We start from the raw sequence: 14254 nt of genomic DNA on the forward strand, positions 1-14254 counted from the left end.
GTCTTGCTGGCAGTCGACACATGCTGACATCTGTTCCCTCCCAGCCAGTCAAACCAATCTCAATCAGGAGATATACACACACTCAATCACACGCGCACACGCTTATGCATGATGAAATATTCAGTTGGTTTTCCCAATGCCTGCGCACACACAGCATCGCGTCAACACCTTCAATCATATAGAGAGACACTGATGGTTTGTAGTCTCAAAGAATATTGCACAATGATATAGAAACATACGCAGATGCGGTAATTATATTGGACAACTGTTCGATAGGCCTGTTGCTTCCTTAAAATACGTCCTTAAAGGTTCCTGATTTGCACGCAGCTGCAACATTGGCACGGCCCTCCGCATTTATCCGTGATGTGTGGAATGTGAAGCCGGAGTAGTACGAGGGCGACCCGGACAATAACTCTCCCAGGAAAATAACCTGCCGCAATCCCTCCAGAAAAGAACGAGCGTCCTCCGAAAAGACCTGTTTCAAATTAAACGCCGCCGGGCCGAGAGAAATGAATGTGACGCGGCCAGATTTTGTATTTTTGTTACAATTACCCCAAACTTCAAATTAATTCTTTGCAGACGCAGAGCAATGGTGAGCAGGTGGTTGCCATATTTGCGCGGGACAGTCTCAACTGCGGCTCATGCCTCGCTTGATAAAGGCCTCTCACTCTGAAGCTCATATGACACACTGTCCCCTTTCCCAAGAGCCTCTGCCACACTCCCTACAGTCCCCCTCCCTTTTTCCTTCTGCTTTATTCTTTTCCTCCATCCATCTCTCTCTCCTCTCTTGTCCCTCTTCTCTATACTAATGTGATATGACATCATTTATCCTCATGCATACATATTCAGCACTCGCTCATGAGTAATCATGTACATTGGACTAACACCCACTCCAGCAAAACGCCTCCCTTCAAAGTGACTCCGTATCATTTCAATAGTTCCACCTTGAGGGGATTCAAAGTGGGGGAACAGGTGCTGGAGAGTTGAAGTGATCTAATGTTATTAATTGATCAAACTGACTCAAAGAGGAAATGGAAACTCCATAAGCCAAGAGAACATTTGTAACTTGGGTAACAGACATAACTTTTATTGCTCTTAACACATTGTGGTTTTCTTGCCTCATCATATCCCAGAGACATAAGAATGTTATCAACACCTACAGTACTAAATGTTGTATTTATATAACCAAACATTTGTTTCTTCGCAAACATTACAATTTCAATTAGAATGTCATTTCAAAGAGAATTATACAGACTTACTGTTACTTTTTTTTCTTGTCTTTTTTTTCTCTTCATGTTTTTGCATATTTTTGCCTTTTGTATGTAAATATTTTGTTGTACTCTTGTCCCAGATCCAGACTTTCTTCATTTTAATTTAAAATATGAAAATCTATGACAAAAATATAAAATGTTAAAAACAATGATAATCAGAAAAAATACATATATATTCTATTTGAATAGTTAGTTTCAGAATGATTTATATGCATCTTTACAGAAACTATAGCTGTTTTGGTATCATTTCCATCACAACCTTTTTTTTTTCTTTATAGTCAGTGAAGAGCATGCTTGAGATTAAACATGACATACAGTAACACATAATTTGTAAAGAAAATGTCTATAATTATATAACAGTATATTTGTATTGTCTGTCACTTCGTACAAAAATTTAATCTTTAAATTAACCTCTCAAATGATGAAAAAAGTGATATTATTTATTTTTTTGTATTTAAGATGCATAAAAATGCTAGCCAATAAATACATAAAAATGGCAGAATTCACTGTGTAAGTCCATCCAGTGATTTTTTTTTTTTTTTTTTTTTACAAATATGTTCGAAAAGTGTCCATATTTGCAGGAACATGCTTATATTGAGCTCAGTTTTTTTTCCCCTCCAATTTCCATTATATAAATGGATATTCTGTATACTTTTCTCAATATACTGTATATAAATATTGTACATTCACACAGTCTGTGGGTCTGCATGTTTGTGTGGAATCTCAGAGCAACTGCTTGTAAGGGGGGGGGGGGGGGGGGCGCTCACATTGAGGACATGACAGTAATATTGTGTGGCAGACACAACTATTTCACTGGGGCTTAGAGGCCCTCCCGGATGATGTAGTCTGTCAGCGCTACACAGATCCAATCTGAACTCCGCCACCACTCTCCAATATTCACTTGGATTATGTCTCGGAATATGACTGAGCACTCTGCAGACATGGAGAAGGAGAGGAGGAGAGAGGTAGATGGGAGAGGAGAAGGAGAGGAGTAATCCTCATGTGACTTTATAATGCTGTAAATGAAGTGTAGAGAGAAGGCGTACTGTGGGACGGTTTGCGGTTGACACACACGCACGCACACACATGCTTTACATTCTCTGCTTGTCATTTGCACCTGCTTATTTGGATTTAACACTTGATTTAATGTCCTAAAGCTACAGCACCACAAAAATTCAGAAACTCATACCGATGAAAGAAACTAAGAATGATGGTGAGAGGAAGAAAAATCATAACAACAGATAATTATTCAGTCTGCTGAGGAAAAATCGGAGCGAGGGGCGCAGGCATTCTGAGGGAGGACGGTAACATTCTGTTCTACTGAGCAATTTGATGATAAAACGACAAATAGGCGCACAAACCATTGGATCAGACGGGCTAAAGAACTGATTAGAATATATCAGCACACCTCTTCTTGGCAAGCCAGCTGCTCGGAAAACATAGTCTTAGGGCATAACGTCAAGCAGAATGAGAAGGGCTTTTGTCTGAGTGTGTTAGTGAGTGATTGACTCTTTTTAATCCATTATTCTTGGCCCTTTAGAAGTTCTGCACTATTCATTTCTGATAGTAGGGTAGATATTATAAACAGTGGCTTGTCACTCTACTTAACTGCTTATAATTAACAGATCAACACTTCAATTATTCTGGACTTAACTGTTTCTCAGTCTAACTGTTTTTATTTCGAGGACAGAAGCTGTTCAAAAGTTTGTTCAGGTATGATTTTTGTATTCTCTCAATCTGTGAATTTAAATATGATACTAGTTTAGCTTTTAGTATGCCTTTATTTATCATTATGTGGGCATTTTTTTTTTTTTAGTGGGTGGGGAGAATAAAGCTTTGTCCTGTGTAAATGAGGAAAGCAGGTTACTGTCAAAATTCTGTGTGCACCAATCAGACTCAATGATTTTGATGTGTAAAATTACCGTAATGTTTATTACATGTATAAAGTGTTAAGGTGCAGTCACATTAGCAAAGTATTCTGTGAGATTTTGCTGGCAAAAAGGTCCGTCAATAGTATGATTAAGCAGTCCATGTCAAAGTTATTTTCAAATCAAGCAGATTTTTACATTGTAAAATGTTGTTTAAAGTGATCTAGTTATGGATACACTATTCAGAGAGAGACTAAAGCTAACACCTAAAAGGAAGAAAAAATATCAGGATATCACCAGTATTTTTCTTTCTTTTCAAACATCTTTAAATTACATTACAGTGTTTAATGGCTGTATGTGAGCTACACAATCTGTGGTTCTCACAGCCGCTTCATCCCAACCTGCTCCTCAGCTCTTTCACAGCCAACAGCTGGACTACTATTGCAGCCTTCAGACCCCCTCTACAGCTAATGTGTTGGTTCATGGTGCTAGTGTTACTGTGAGGCTGAGTGAGTGACAGAGAGATATAAAGATAGAGAATTTACCATTTGTAAGTTAAACCCATTCCAGCCTTGCCCCAGTTTAAATTACACTGTTTTTCTTTTTTGATTTCCATTTTGCGCATAATGCTCTCTCTCAGCATGTTTTAAGTTATATTATTAGCGGGTCTCTGGAGAGTTTCCCCCCTCGTTTTTGGGGTGGGATTCTAGGCTCTGGATGCATTAGCTCTCCGTAATTGGCGAATGATCATGGGATGGAGTGTGGATGGAGAGAGAGCTCACAGCACGCACACCCACACACATGCTCAGCCTGGCGCTGTACAGCCGCAATTCTGGAAGTCAGCGAGGGCCCTATCAGTCAAAGCCTAATGCTCGGCCCTAATACACTTTAATAGCTTCCTCTGCTGTCTCCGATCCCTCTTCAGCATTGATCTGAAATCATCTTTCTTATTCCTTTTTCAGGGGGCTTCGCAGACTTTCGCAGCATTTATTGCTGTCACCTGTCTTGTGTGCGCAGATTAATACCGACCGATAGGGGTAGGTTGGGGAAGGAAGCCATTTATTAGTGTTCCCGATGTGTGTTCGGCGAAAGGCTAGAGACTTGGCTAAGGCGACGCAGCGTTTGAAGAGCGGGCCCGTTTGAGCCCAGGATCCGTCACATGAATGTGTAAAATACCCGACGCCCGCGCAGGCTGTCACACAAAGGGCTATCACCCTATTATTCAAGAGCAGCCATGGAGCCAGGCCAGAGTAGAGTGTTTCTGGGGGGAAGGGAAAAATCGGCTTGATTGTGATTTGCCATTTATAATTGGCCTACGATGTGAAATGGTCGGCAACCAGACTTTTTTAAAAAGGCAATCTGTGGCGGTGGAGGGGCCGATGGTTCGCTAATGACAGCTAGCGCGATACGCCTTGGGAACAGAATGGTGCTCGTGTAAGGGTAGGGAACACAAATATGTTTATCTGTAGTCAGCGATGTTTGCATAACTCAAATGGCATTGTCTATTGATTTCTTTTTCCAAAACATCGGCGACACAATGGAACCGAAATACAGCAGCAAAAGCGAAACATTGTTGCAATTTGAAAACAAACAAACCAAACCCATCTTTAATTCCAGAGTCTCGCGGCTTATTAAAGAAGTTACGCAGTTCGTTTTGGCCTTTGTTTGTGCTTGTAATCTTGCAGGGAATACTTATTTTCCGTCTCTGTTGCGCGTTTGTGTTTGTCCCTGGTCTGGGGAGCTGGATTTAAGCTCTGAAATGACAGAGTTCATGGCTGATACTCCTGTTGGCAGTGAGACATGGCAGACGATTTCTCGAGGGGGTCTGCCTCCACATTGTGAGCTCAACAAAAGATAGTATTTGATAAAGTTCCCCCTCCTCAAAAGCCCCCATAAATAATGAAAAGTTAATGAAGAGGTAACTTAATGATGTAATGAATATGGCAGCGCAAGGTCAAACAGAACTGTTGTGGGTTGGGTGGGCATGTGAAGTGTGTACTCGCTTGTGTGTGTTTGCGAGAGTGTGTTTGCAGTTTTAATGAATGTTTTGTCACAGGAAGTGTGATAATGTTTAATTAGTTTCATGTGTGTGAGGCATGTTATATGATTCTTAGATGGCCTGCTCTCATAAACCGTGTGTGTGTATTGGGGGGTGCTCAACAGAAGAATCTGTAGGGTGGAGTTTGGGCTGGTGATTAAATATTGAGAATGTTTGAATAATATGTTGGGTCCAGGTGCAATCGATAGGGCACACGAACAAGTGACTCAAAGACACGCTGGTCTGTCTGTTAGTGTGACCTGGACATGTGCCTCAAACATATATTTTCACCAGCTAATACTTTGCTATGTGTTATTTGACAAACAACAATCAGTGTGTGAACTCAACACCACTGAGTTTTCTTGTTGAGGTGGTTCTGGTTTCAGTATGTTGTCCTGGTGTGTAAAGCGCCTAATCGGCAGCAGGCAGGTAAGCACTTCGATCTGTTTCTCCTGGACTGAGGTGAGGGACTATCATGCCGGTGGTCTCAGCTTCAGCTCTGACACCTGCATGGTTCGATCCCTTGGATAACAGAGGAAGCGTGAGGTAAAATAGTAGAGAGATGCCAGTTGGCCTAAAAAGTTTCATGTGTACACTGAACTGAAGTGTGCATGCAGTCAGCATGAGTTTGAATTCTGCTTGTGACATTTCATGTTCCCCTTTTTCTTTTTCTCTCTCCAATTGTATTACTGGCAATAAAATAAATAATAATAATAAAACGAAATAAAATAATATTAAATAAAATATAAAATAAAATAAAAAAGTAAAATTTGAAAATATTATACTTTTATTAAATGAATACTTTTATTCAGGAAAGATTGATCAAGCAAAGATGTGGCAGCAAAGAATTTGTCATTTTTAACAAATTATATAAATGAAAAAAAAAAGAAATGTGAAAATATTTCCATTTCAAAAAATGCTTTTCTTTTGAACTTTGTATTCATCAAAGAATCCGAAAAAATGCACAAGATTTTTCACAATCAATCAATAAATAAATAAACAAACAAACAAACAAATAGCTAGGTAAATAAGATATTAAGCTGTGTAACTGTCTTCAAAATGGATAATAATAAGAAATGTTTTTTTTGGTGCCATTACAGTTTCCACAAAAGCAGCACAAAATCACCAAATCAGCATATTAGAATGATTTCTGAAGGATCATGTGACACCCAAGAGTGGAGTAATATCTGCTGAAAATTCAGCTTTGCCATTACAGGAATAAATTACATTTTAAAATATAGCAAAATAGAAAACCATTATTTTAAATTGTAATAATATTTCATGATTTTATAAAGTTTTTCACCAGCCCACCCTCTGTAACATCAGCAAAAATGTAGGAACCAATGACAGTGATACTATGTTGGAGCTCAGTCATTTGAAATTTTATGATTGGTATTACGGTTATGATGAATATAACATTAATATTTTAATGATCTTAATAATTATTTTTCATTCTACGTAATGTAAACCAATCCACTGATATCTGCGATAAAATCCTCATATGATGTAGACGTCATCGGTAAGTATTAGATCAGAGCTCAGACAGCAGATGCTTGGCCGGCACTTTCATATGCAGTCAGAGAAATCAAAGTCTTGAAACACGACCGGACTCACACAGGGACCCTAGCGATGGGTCAGTGAGTTTTTTATCTCCTGAAACATTTACAGTTCCCTGTCAGCTGTAGCGCTGGCCAGGCGTGATTTGTAGTTCATGTGCAGATGTGTTGCTGAGAGACGTTTTAATGTTACAGGCGAGACGCTTCTCATTCTGTCTCTGCGGGTTTATGGAGGAGCTCCATGTATGCGTCTCAATCTCTGAGACCTCCCCCCGTGCTCCCAGACTCCCTATCTCTTCGCTTAACAAGCCTGAGGTCATGAAGAAATGGCACAGTGCCCCACTTAACCCAAGGTCAGGTCCCTGAGCTGATTCGCTGTGCGCTGTCGTAAGAGCCTGACAATAAAAGCAGGGATGGATTCGCTCGCTCTCTCGTGTTAACCTGAATTGGTTTGCTTGCTTTTTACTGTCTGTCTCCTGACAGCTATAGGCGGACAGGTAACAATCATCCTAAAGTTTAACAGTATATAGTGCAAGGGAAAGAATTACAGCATGCGGACTGAATGAGAGTAGCAGAGAGTCTATGCTGTGGCTGTGATGGCTATGAGGAATGTCTTTAAAGTGAAATCATTTCCTTTTCTTAATCAAAAGATGACAGACCTCTAAAGTCCCATCTGCACGCCACTGCACAGCCTGGAGCTGCTCTGAACGGGCAAGGCGATGAAGCGATATCATGCTTTGAGGTTATGGGCTGGGGTTTTCAGGGCTTCTCTTGAGGTAATTCCCACCGGCAGGATCTCAAAACTCATTGGAAAGGGAAAAACGTTAAGTGTGAAAGAATAAAACATCATTATACTCGGTTAATAGCGTACGCCAGCATTGGTCTTGCCGCAGGTACAAGCAATGCTCTCATGTTTCAGTGGGGAAACAGAGCAGCCGGTTTGACGGACAGATTAAGGGAGGCCTGTGGACCTTTACCATATGTCGAAGTGTGGTTAGCTCACAGATTGTCACGTCCATCTCAGCCTTCCCACCTCATCACCCTGGAGGCTTGAGCATGAGGTTTATTAAGTGCGAATGGTGTGGTCGGGGTGGCGCGTGCCTCTGGTGCTCTGTTGTCTCGTGAGCTCTGAGAAAGCACCTGTGTAACAATGAAAGTCTTAAAATGTTTGTGGTGGCACAGGGCACATCATTGAGGAGAAGGCATTGTTAAAACACATCTGCTCTGCCATCTGATCTGTCTCAGTGTCATGTCTTCAAGGCCATATTTCATTTCTGTCTTTAACAATGTAGAGCCCACCAGGGTTATGTGTACCCCAGGGGGTACTTAATCAGGTTCCATTGGGGTACCTGAAAAGATTTTTAGACTTTTCCTTATACACCTGCATATTTTGTAACAGTTGTAACTTGTTATTAAATATTAAACAAATTGGAGATACCTCATACTTGTTCAGTTTCTTCTGTATTCAAATTCCATCATAAAAGGAGTGCAGATGTGTTTTTTTTTTTTTACTTTTTTTAAACGTTCCATCTGAATTTCATTTATAAATACATTTGCTTTTCAATTTTATTTTATATATAAATATATTTATTTATTATTTTTTTTTGTTTAGTTTAGTTGAACTGTTAAAACTTAAGACGAACAAGCCCAGGAGTCGTATTAAAAAGTGAGGAAGGTGGTTCTCTTTTTTTTTCTCCCACAGTATTTTAGTTTAAAAGCAAATAATCTTTATAATGCCCCTTCAATTATTTATAATAATAATAATAATATGTATATTATTATTATTATTAATAGTAATAATAATATGCTTATTATTATTATTAATAATAATATCAATTTATGTTTAGTATGCAGTAATGGCCTAATAATAAATACATGTATAATAATAATAATAATAATAATATGCAATAAAAGGAGCCCATTTTTGATAAGAAAAGACTGTAGGGTTGCATGAGGAGAAAAAAAAAAAAACTTTCATAATGCATCAAACTACATTTCTGGTAACTAACAAGGATTTTGCAATTCCTCCTTCATGCTTATTCACATGTTCCATTGCAATAAATATAATGGAGAGTCTAACGTGTGAACTTCTGCAACCAAAAAAAAACTAAAAAAAAAATTGAAATAACAAAGTGAAGGCCTCAAGCAGAGAAATTAAACAACTCAGACTGCTTGCACATAAATAGTTTAATCTTTGCTTCATAAATCAGGTGGTTGAGCGTTCATTTGGCCTGAGCGAGGCCTTCAGGTTCACACTTGGCCCTGTATAAACATGTTTTCTAGTCAGTCCTCCCCAAGAGTGATTCATCCACAGAGCCGTAATCAAAAACAATAACCATTGGAAAGCGTAAACGTTTCAGAGCGTCGCTGAGAAGTATGAAATAATAATCTGTGTGTGGCCTGGCGAATGCTGAGAATGCAAACATTTCACAATAAAGTTGTTTAAATAGAGACCTTGGCATCGATGACTAAGAGATAGGACATGCTGCGTTAATTACACACGCTCATAAAAATAAACCACCGGTTTAAAATATGACTCTCCATTCTACGGGATTTAACCTATTAAACGGCAGTGAGGTGTGTTGCTCAGATGTGAAGGAAGGGTGTATTGTTTAGAGTCAAAACACAACAAGCTCAGAAGGAGATAAAGAGAGAGAGAAGGAAAGAAGCCGAAATAGCTGTACAATCAACAAAGGAACGGAGTGTTTACTCTGAACTTAAAGACTTTTGAATTATTCCACGCCATCGTGTGGCATTAGGACGAGAAAACAGCTCGGCTAAGTGCACGTTTATTATTTTTAAACCGTGTGAAAAGTAATATGCTTTAAGGAGTCAGCAGATGTATTGGTAGAGCTATAGAGGGCCCACACATAAAGTTTGAAGTGAGTTAAGTTTCATCAGGGGATGGCAAGAAATTGATTATATTCCTTGAGCATGGACTTAAGTTTTAAAGTTCACTGCCGGGTGGCCCATTCCTATTATCCATGTTAACATAAGAATAGAGGACAGGGAGGAGGCAGGGCTAGAAAGATAGACACAGAATGAGTTTGTGGGGGTTACTGGTTTAAATGAACTTCTGCATAGCAGGAGCTGTTGTCATCCACGTCATATGTTCACTTGTACTTCTCACTTTTACTAATAAAGTCCAAGAATTTCAGGTAATGGTGTATCAGGCATGTCAGAGCAGTCTTGGCACTCCTCAAGGTCTGAGCCCAACTAGCTTTTGTGGGCCACACGACAAGCACACGTTCCCAGCTTAGACGCCTGGCTAGAGAACAAGGAACCCGGTCACAGAAGCGGCGCGCTCCGGCTAATCACGTTACACTGTTTTTGCTTCACATTACACTTAGTTTACCCCTGAAACGGAGTCAAGGGAGCCATGACAACTCTTCAGTCTGAGAAGAGGCATGCCGTTATGAATAAATGTTTGTATACATTTTTTGTGGATCTTGGAGTGTGCACATGGAGAACGGACTGCGCTTAAAGACATCTGGATGCGATGAAATTGAATTTGTTTAAACAAAATGAAGCCCCTCTCTCTCCACCTGGAAAGCCACCCAGAGCGCACGCTGCTCATCACTACATACTTGTGCAGTGATTTTAATAGGACTGTATTGACAGATATTTCACTACAGCAGTATGAACGCTTTTGAAAATGCATGATGACTTTCACAGCTTTCACTGAAAGAGTCAACATGAATACCGTGACTTTACACATGCCGGAATTGAGGGAAGAAATGGTGATGCACTTATACCATTGGGCTTTAACAAATTCAAAACAGGATATGCTGTAATTATGAATAATAATAATAATAACAACAATAACAGCATGTCCTGTTACAGTGTTCAAGTATCTGTTTACCTTTTTCCTAAAATATTATATAAATTAATCATATAAATTATGAATGATAATAATCCTTATTTTTGTTATTGTTATTATTATTATTATTGAACACAAATATTTAAGCTACATAGTTTAATGTGTTTCTTAAAATATTAAATAAATTAATAATAATAATAATCTTCATTATTATTATTATTATTATTTGACTCAAGTACATAAGCTACATAATTTGATGCTTTTCTTAAAACATTAAATAAATTAGTAATATAAATTGATAATAATTATCTTCCCTGTCATCTTTATTATTATTATTATTATTAATATTATTATTGGACATGAGTGGATAAGCTACACAGCTTGATACATTTCTTAAAATATTAAATTAATAATATTAAATTAATAAATGAATAACAATAATCTTTGTCATTATTATTATTATTATTACACAAATATTTAAGCTTCATAGTTTGATGTGTTTCTTAAAATATTAAATTAATAGTAATTATCTTCATTATTATTAGTATTACTATTATTATTTAACACAAGTACATAAGCTAAATTTGTTAAAACATTAAATAAATTAGTAATATAAATTAATAATAATTATATTTTCTTATCATCTTTATTATTATTATTATTATTATTGAACATGAATGGATAAGCTACACAGCTTACATTTCTTAAAATATTAAATAATTAATATTAAAATATTAAATGAATAACAATAATCTTCGTCATTTATTATTATTATTATTATTATTATTATTATTATGTAATACTTATTTATTTTGAGATGTCCATAAAACCAATTTCTGAATTCAGATACTTAAAAATCTTGAGCTATTTGCATATGCAAAATAATGTAATATTCTCAGTGAAACACTTAAAATGAAATAAATAAATAAAATATGTCAGCTGAATTAACAGAACTCTAATGAAACATTTTATTTCATTTTTTCGCACTTAATGTTATTTCTTTCAGCTGCATCAGCTGGGCTTAACATGTAAATAATAAACCATCTAAATGTAAAATACTCCTCTGCTATCTATGGCAAATTAATCAGCATGTTTAATGAGCCACTGTTGATAAAGGGGCCGGACAAAAAGAAAATGTGCAAAAAGCTACGTGCATATGAGAGACACCTATGGATTGATCAGCCTCTTAATTCTATTTTAACAAATAGTCCAGGAGTCTTGGACGGCGACGCGGGAACCTGACTAGGATAATAAGCATCATGGAAGCTAATCAGATTTCTAAGAGGAATTGATTGTTGGTTTTGCAGAAAGAGCAGAAGAAGGCTTGACAATAAGCTGAAATTTAAGTGTTAATTTTTATGCTAATCTTCCAGCAATCTCCACATGATGCAATTTGCTCCCCTGCTCCGCAGATATGAAATTGTCCCGTTCACAGAGAAAATGTCAGCTTGCCAGACCCTGAAAGCTTGTAATTTATTAGGTATGTTTCTATTAGTATGTGTCACACTTGTTAGCCAGCCTCCCTCTCTCTCTCTCGTGCACACTTGTGCACATGCAAACTCGCACACTCAGACTCCATGTGTTTGCCGCTCAGCCTGCGGCCTTAAAGAGCGTCTCAGCTCAGTGGCTGTAGGACCAGGGCATTAATGTATTATCATATATCGGGTGGTCCTTGCCCTGTGGACAAAAGGCTGTTTAATACAATTTAATGACATTCCCGAGCAGGAGGGAGAAAGGGGGGAAAGAAAGGGCAAAGCCCAGATTAAATTAGCATTTGTGGTTCTTATAGTTCACCCATGCAAAACTTGGCAACAGAAGCGCTATGACTCCACCCCGTTTCTTTTTATTCCGTTGTCTCTTGATGAAAAAGAGCGACAGCAAAGTATGGTTCAAGTAAGAGTTGAGGAGGACAAACTGGAGACAGCACAGGTTGCAGCTCATAACCTGTCAGCGACGCTCATGTTCCCCAAAGGCCACGACGTGATTGATTTTATATTTGGCGCAGTGATGTCATAAGAGACGCGAGGAGCTGACAGCCGATGCGTTTGGGAATCTCTGTGGCCGTGCCGTTTACCGACACGGGTTTCTTTGTCTTCATCTGTCTCTGCCTCACTTTACACATCTCTATCTCTCTTCTTTCCGTCCCCTCTCTCTCACTCTCTCTGTCTCTCAAGCACACTCCCTCCTCTCATTTCCTCTCTGTTTGTGTTGTGTAAGGAAGCCAGTGCCGGGCATCCAGTGTTACACTCAGCATACTCTGTGTAGAAGGTTTGGATGCAATTCACATATAGGTCAATTAAATGCGCCAACATCTGCTCTCTTCTAACCATTTGCATACAGTATTCATATGTTAATGATGTCCCTTGTTTTGTGTGTGTATGTTTGTGTGTGTGTTTTTCACTTCCTCCCCTCCTCCCTGTCTCTTTGTAAAAAAAAAATCAAGATAGAAAATTTTTGGATTCAAACCGCTTCATGTGGCGACTCCAAACCGGATAGTGCCGTCCTATTTTTATTTCCTCTCCCTCTCTCACTCGCTGAAAGCAGAAACTCCTTTACTGCGAGCTGCGGGCTTGTTTAGCTGCCATTGGCCCTGATTCGAACAAGAATCCTTCCACTGTAGCTGCAAAGGAAGTCCTTGCCTTTGGAAAGCAGCTTAACGCCTTATAAATCAGTGATGAGGCAGATGGACCAGCGATAATCTATTTAGAATGCCTCACAGCAAATATTGTCGTACAGATGATTAGAGATTGAGCTATTTTAACTCGGCCTTCTCCGCCCTCTCAGCAAATCTTCTGCTTCTGTGAATGATTTAAATTGGAGAGTTTCTTCTTTTCCCTCTGCTTTTCCTCTCTAAATATATCTGCGTTTTCGAAGATAAACTTGCACAGAGGAAACGTAGTGGTGAAGTGTTCGCGTTTTATGCCGCCATTTTCTTGGCAGGCTTCAATGGCGTGCCACGGAACAAAGAGAGCAGGGAGATGGGCCCGAGCCAACAGGCTAATGACAAAACGCACGCTTCTTAACCCAATATTAGTAGGGGGACGTGGCTGTACGTGAGGGCTGGAGCTGCACCGGAGGCCCCCCGTTTCGCTTTGGCGGTCGATAGGTCCCGATTTAGCACGAGGCCACTGAAGACGGGCTGGACGATGGATGGCTAGAGAGAAAGAGGGAGGGAGGGAGGGCGCAGTGCGAAAATGAAGTGGAGGTTGTCAGATGTGGCAGCTGCTTGGAATCCTGATAAATATAAGTCCTTATTGATCGGCTGAAAATGAAAGATCCCAGAGTGGCGTGCAGTATTTAGCTTCTTGTCTGCCGAGCGCGTCAGCGATGGCCTTGCCTCGCTGGGATAGATTTTCAGCGGCGCTCTGAGCCACGGCTTTGATTTCATCTTTAACCTTTTTCGGCTGCTTTTCCTTGACCTCTGCGCCACCGCTGTGATTCAGTGAATTTGTTACATTTGGCCTGACATCCCCTCTCTCTCTCTCTCTCTCTCTCTCTCTCTCTTTCTTTCTTGCTGACAGAGTGAAGACTCATCGCCGCTATCATCGCTTGTTGCCGTACAGACTCAGTGGCGGGGTGAGTCACGGTCTCTTCAACCTGACGGGCCCCGGACCAGTATGCAGTTAGAGTGATCAGGTAAGCCAACGTTCACCTCACGGCCCTTCCCTCAGTAGTTGTAACGCGACACTGCCCCTGGACCA

The 14254-nt window shown here is 39.4% G+C and overlaps 1 protein-coding gene across 3 annotated transcripts in view; it reads left to right on the forward strand.

Annotated features, from left to right (window-relative positions):
• Positions 1 to 14254, forward strand: part of LOC306868977 (zinc finger protein 536-like) — a 184718-nt gene that overhangs the window by 44810 nt on the left and 125654 nt on the right. For all 3 annotated transcript variants that reach the window (XM_079415485.1, XM_079415486.1, XM_079415488.1), the window contains one exon: positions 14075 to 14189. The gene's annotated coding sequence lies outside the window, so the exon portion shown is untranslated. The remainder of the gene's footprint in view (positions 1 to 14074; positions 14190 to 14254) is intronic.

The sequence above is a fragment of the Barbus barbus genome (assembly GCF_936440315.1).
Source record: "Barbus barbus genome assembly, chromosome: 1".
NCBI lineage: Eukaryota > Metazoa > Chordata > Actinopteri > Cypriniformes > Cyprinidae > Barbus > Barbus barbus.